We start from the raw sequence: 6,198 nt of genomic DNA, 5'->3' as shown, positions 1-6,198 counted from the left end.
CACTTTTATCCTCTTCCCATATTAAATTTGGGTCAAACTTTGTAAAATGTGGCCTAAAATACATTTGGTTACGCTTTTGATGCGTAGCCTTAATTTTTAGCTTTTGGCCACATTATTTTTTACAACGCTTTGCACGCATGGTACATAATAATATAGGCCATTCTTTCTAAACAATACCAAATCATGATCAAATTGACAACGCTTATTTACACATTTAACTATACTTTTAAGCGTGTCTTTGTTATAATTGCAAGGACAATACTTTAAAAGTATTGCTTAAACTTTACACTAAAATATTTACCTCTCCCTACAAAATATTTAGCCCTTCCTTTAAGTTTTAATTAGCCAAAAAATAAAAAATAAAATAAATATATCCCTTAAATAAACATATCTCTCAAACATATATTATTTTACCCCAAAAATAACATCCTTTAGCTCAATATCCTAAAAATTCCTCAAATACTAGCAGCATTGACTATTTTGTGTAATTGATAGGGGTGGTATCATTCAGCAATCTAAAGGACCTACTAGAAGATAGACCTGACAGGGAAATAAAGTTGTGAAGTTTTACAAAGAGGCATTTGGTGCTGAGGAAGTGACACATGTTAACCATCTGAAGAGGAAAGGTAGAGCAGGAGATACCGCTGATATTATCTATGGAGCTTAAGATTGGTTCCTCTTCCTTAATTATTGTTGACCTTACTGATGAGGACCCTTCTGCTCTGTACATATTTCATGTTTTTACCTTTTATTGCTTTTTTGTGTTTTTTGCCTTCTTTTGTATGTTTTGTTGCTTGTTTTTGTATTTTTTGCTTATTTTTGTATTATTATTTTGCTTCTTTGTGGTTTTTTGCTTGTTTTCTTATTTTTTTTTTTGTGAAGTCTTTTGATCTGTGAGTTTTTTAAACTACATTTGGAGAAAAATCTTTGAAAACTTTTCTTGTATGAAAGAAAGTTGGTTGTAGTTATTTTGAAGAAGAGAGCTCATTGAAAAAATATTTCGGGTTTTCTTGGAAATCTACTTTAAAAATTTGTTACATTAATTATTTTTTTCCAAACAAATTCTTCCACTACCAGCTGTCACGTTAATTTTATGAAATTTTTTGTAGAAATTTCCAAATTTTTTTGTTAAAGTTTTTATAAAAAGGGAAAATGTGTAATTATTTTGATAAAGAGGGAAAAGGTGTAGTTATTCTGATAAGGTGTAGTTATTCTGATCTGAGATGATTTATTTGCTATGTTATGCAGTAGTTTTTCTTGTTGATCATTTGCTGCACAGCTCAAGTGTTTATATGGCAAAATAAATGTGAAAAAGATGTTTGTGAGATATTTTTAAACCACTTTTTTTGCAGTTTATGTATTTACATTCATGTATATCTGTGATTTGAGTCGTTGCTATGGTAGGGTGATTTTGTTAGTTGTATTTCATTTGCTTAGTTTTCTGTCATTATATTGATGATAGTATTTTGTGTTATTTTCGGTGTGAAAAATGCTTCGAGCGGATGTGTATTCTACTTAGAGACTGAGGATGTAGATGCTATTGTGGTTAAGGTCGTCCTGCTGGCGCAGTTGCTGAGGGTGAAATAAATAAAGGTGTTGCTAGTGGTGGTTCTTATTGCGGTGGGCATGTAGGAAAGATAAAAGATCCTTTTGGCAATATGTGGACGACCTGCTCCTCACCAGTGAAGAAATCTGAGTAATTTCTATGTCCATTACACTACCACTCTTGTTTCTTCTGCTTTCAATCAAATTCTGGTTTAGTATAACTGATGAGACTTTCAATATTAACTCTAGCTAGGTGTTAATGAGGTTTAACTTTTTTAAGTAGCTTGATAATCTGATGATACCTATTGTTGATGATTATTTTGAACAGTTAAAAACTTATTAGTAGTTAATCTGACACTACCTTCCTTTCTAGTAGATGATGATTTCTCTCTTTATTACTATAATCTTTTCTTTCATTTGTCTAATCAAACTATTCCATTGCCTCGTTAGCTACAATTTGGTATTGATTATTGTGGAAATTGTCAAGCCATGAATTCTCCACAAAGGTCTTAAGGGATTTCAGCAGTGTGGTCTTTAGAAAAATGTGGCAAAGCTTTGCCACATATTATCTGAAGCATCTAGTTCCAAAAAGATAGTATACCTTAAAGTAAGTTTCCATGATTTAACTTAATTGAATAGCCTTTTTTGTTTTCATTTGCAGACCTCAGTCATACACACGTTGAAAAGTGAAGCTTGTTCATATAGTGGAACTTTGATTTGCTGAATTTACGTTTTGGAGTTGAGAGGACAGAAGCTTAAACTTTGAATTATTGAAATTGTGCTAAAATAGATACTCCCTCTGCCCTTCAATATGTTTACATTTCTATTTTATACTCTCCCCATCCATTTTTACTTGTTCCGTATTGATTTACAATACACATTTAAGAGTTAATGGTCAAAAATACACCTAATATGTGACTATTTTCTGAGTTTCAGGATGAAGAAAATGTCATTGTCTTTAATGGATAGTTGTTGTGTGATAATAATTGCAGTGAAAATTTTGAGTTTAATGGATTGACTCCACCATTAGCACAATGATAGAGAGGGGTTTTATGTGTCTGTGGAGAAAGAATTGGTTAAGTTGGATTTTCTGAGGAACGAGGCTTTACTTCGTTTAGTGTTTTTCAGCATGTCCTTTGATGAAGTTGTTCTTCACATGTTCATTAAGAGTTTTTGGGTTATATATCAAGTTGATTCTCATGTTGTGCTTATATGTGTAATTTAATGTTGTTGTAGGTCGAACATAACGTTACTCTTATAGAGTTTAACTTATAAAACGTTAACAGCGTAAGATTTTCTACACTATCATATCACTTATACGTTGAATTATTTGTTGTTGTTGTAGGTGAACTTAATCTTACTCTTATGGACTTTAACTTATACTAACAAATTTACAAGAGTTTTTACACTATCAGATCACCTATATGTAGAATTGTCTTATGTTGTATAGATCAACTTAATATTGCTCTTTTTGAGTTGAATTTATAGAAACTGACAGTTAAAAACTGTTTTTACATCACCTGTATGTCGAATTGTCTTGCCTATTGTTGTTATAAGTCAACTTAATCTTACTTTTATTGAGTTTAACTTACAGAGAAGAGTTTTTTCACCATCAGATCATCAATATTTAGAATTGTATATTGTTGTAGGGTCAACTTAATTTTACTATTTTTGAGTTTAACTTATAGATACTCACAGTTCAATACAGTTTCTACACTATCATATCACGCATATGTAGAATTGTCTGTTGTTGTAGGCCATCAACTTAACTGTACTCTTATCGAGTTTAATTTATAGATACTAACGAGTTTTTATACTATTAGATCACCTGGTAGAGATGTCTTTACACCATGAGGTCATCTGAGAGATAATTTCAAGTAACTGTCTGCATTTTTGTGACTAGTAGAATAGGCACAAGTAGTGCTCATGTATTATCATAAGAGTTAAAGTTATATATATATTGACCATAGTTGCAATTTAATAGGAGATTATTACTTTAATTTACAGCTTAATATATTGAATTACCTACAATTCATCACGATTGACTTAAGATGTTCTTTTTTTGTAATTCATTACTTGTGAATTTCTAATTTTTTTCTGTTGCCATCTGTGTTGCAGGTTACTGTTCTTGTGGTCTTAGATTCTGGAAAAACTTGTAACAACTTCTAAGTACAAGTTTCTGAGGGTATGGGATCTTGATACTCCACACTGTATGCAAATTATAAGTGGCCATCATACTCAATATGGTCTATATAAATTGACCCTAAGGAAAGATATCTGGTAACCTATTCTGCTGACCCTAAGCTTCATTTTTACACCGTAAAGCATGATTTAGCTGATGGGAAATTGATTTGTACCAAAAGTAAAATAGATGTAACTAAGTACTTGGCTTCTGAAAATAAATAGGAAGTACTAAAGTTATTCGGTGAAATTCAGCATCAAAGAAAGGATAGGGTTGCAACAGTAAGGTTTAACACGCCTGGAAACCTACTGGCTTGTCAAGTTGCAGGAAAGACGGTGGAAGTATTCTGTGTGCTGAATGAGTTTGAATCCAAACACTATTCTGATATATGGTTAAATACATTTTGTTTTGTGTGAAACTTCGTACAAATCTTTAAGATGTTTTCTAATTAGTATGTGTAGTAAAAGACATGGATTTTGAAGTTTATTACAAATCTATGCATTTGAATTATTTATTAGCTAATTGGTGTGTGAGATTATATATATGCAACGTGATTAGTGATGTATATGTTTAGATAAAAATAATTATTTTTTTGGTCTAAATTCATTTATGTAAAATGTGGCTTGAACTACCAAGTTTTAGAAAATATTGGCACATTTTAATAGTGTGGTTTATTAATTAAATTGTGTCATGTACCTAAAATATGCTTACACTTTACAAGTATTGTCATAGAGGATGTATAAAAGGCTATGCTTTCGAAGTGTGGCTAATAATAAAGAAAAAGCAACGTTTTTGAAGTGTTGTTATAGAGGTGCTATATAAGGCTACACTTGTTAAGCGTGCCCAATAACAAAGTAATGGCAACACTTAAAATATAGATTTATCAAATAAAAGTGTAGCCAATTTGAAGCTGCAAAGCATGATCTTTGCACTTTAATGGCCATGCTTTTTAAACATATCTGGTATGGCAACACATGAAAAGCATGGCCTAAAGTCAAAAGGTTATGCCTTTTTAGGTTGCCCCCCAAAACGTGTTGCCTGAAGTCCAAAAGCGTAGCCTTTGATCAAAGATCAAACTTTTTGCTACTTTAGGTCAACACTTTACAAGGGTGGCAGTAGGACTAAAATGTTGTAGTGAAAGACATAAACTAGATAGGATAGGGTAGAAGGTCAACACTCGAAACAAAGAGAGGACACTACTTCAAGAGTATTCAATCACCACTTGAAAATCAGCTGCATTGCAATGCACCCATACCTGGATCTACACCAAAATAAAATAGAAAAAGGATGAGTACAGTCAACTAATACTCAGTCGGTATCATAGGACAATTGAGCAAAGTAGAAAATACAGTTTATAAAAAACATACTATGACCACGTCCCTGCAAATAGAAAATGTCCCAAATGGTCGCCCATACCGTCTCCACTAACATTTCTAAATATAAGCACATATACAATGTACAAATACAAAAGGAAGCATAGAATAGATATACATTACAATGAACACAAAAATATAATACAGAAGGTAAATTCAATGAGAATGATAATGGTGATGATGATAATGATTTGAGAAGTTTGAGGTTATCGTAAAACCTCCTTATACACCTATCAAGTATTGATCCCGTGGTAGGATCCATTGGGGGGTGTGCAACCCAAATACAATCCAATAACCAATACCAATACCAAATCAATATTTATAACTCCTCTTTGGCGCATGATCTTTGGTTAGGGTTTTTATTGTGTCACATTTTTGTCTGAAAGCTAGTATTTTTGCAGTTGTACCAATGCCTCATGAATGTAAATATGATATGAGGATGTAATTCTCATAACCAAACTAGGATGAGAATTTCAAATCCAACCAATAAACAAGCACGGAAGCTCGAATCTACTCAATAAGCCAACCATCCATGATCCAATAAAATCCATGTACCATTAAAATGAGATATACAAGTAATATGTTATCGATACTACATAAACCTAACTTGGGAATTTCCACCAGGAATATAAACAAAATATATAGCCTCTTCATGGGTCACATATAGCAAATAATGTCTCAAAACACCAATAACAACAACATATCCCCCCGCACGAGCACAAACAGTAATAACACCATTTTCATGATTAATACCTATACCCATAGCATGCTTTTATATCAGTATTAACTACCCAATCCAGATTAAAAAAAGTTGAGCCATAACCTACCTTGAACATAGAAAACCCAATATAAATAGTCCTTAACACAGAGCCTTTCCTTCTCGAATAGCCTTAGAATCAACTAAAATATACAAATATAGAATCTATGCTTTAAAAAGTAAGCCAACGATACCCATATTGCCTATTTTTTAGTAAGCATCAAAACAGACCTTCCAAATGGGTTTTCTAAAAAAAGGGGTAAAATCGGAATTTTAGTTCATACTTATATTTCCTATAATTAAAGGAGGTCATAGAAGAAAACCAAGTAAAAATGGGTTAA

The 6,198-nt window shown here is 32.1% G+C and overlaps 1 long non-coding RNA gene across 1 annotated transcript; it reads left to right on the top strand.

The window, feature by feature from the left end:
* The first annotated feature begins 285 nt into the window (after window positions 1-285).
* LOC107853076 lies at window positions 286-4,249 on the top strand. Its single transcript, XR_001669651.2, has 2 exons — window positions 286-1,696; window positions 3,664-4,249. It is a non-coding gene; the product is annotated as an uncharacterized LOC107853076 (long non-coding RNA).
* Window positions 4,250-6,198: the final 1,949 nt, after the last annotated feature.

The sequence above is a fragment of the Capsicum annuum genome, unplaced genomic scaffold (assembly GCF_002878395.1).
Source record: "Capsicum annuum cultivar UCD-10X-F1 unplaced genomic scaffold, UCD10Xv1.1 ctg80879, whole genome shotgun sequence".
NCBI lineage: Eukaryota > Viridiplantae > Streptophyta > Magnoliopsida > Solanales > Solanaceae > Capsicum > Capsicum annuum.
This window is presented reverse-complemented; position numbering and strand designations above follow the sequence as displayed.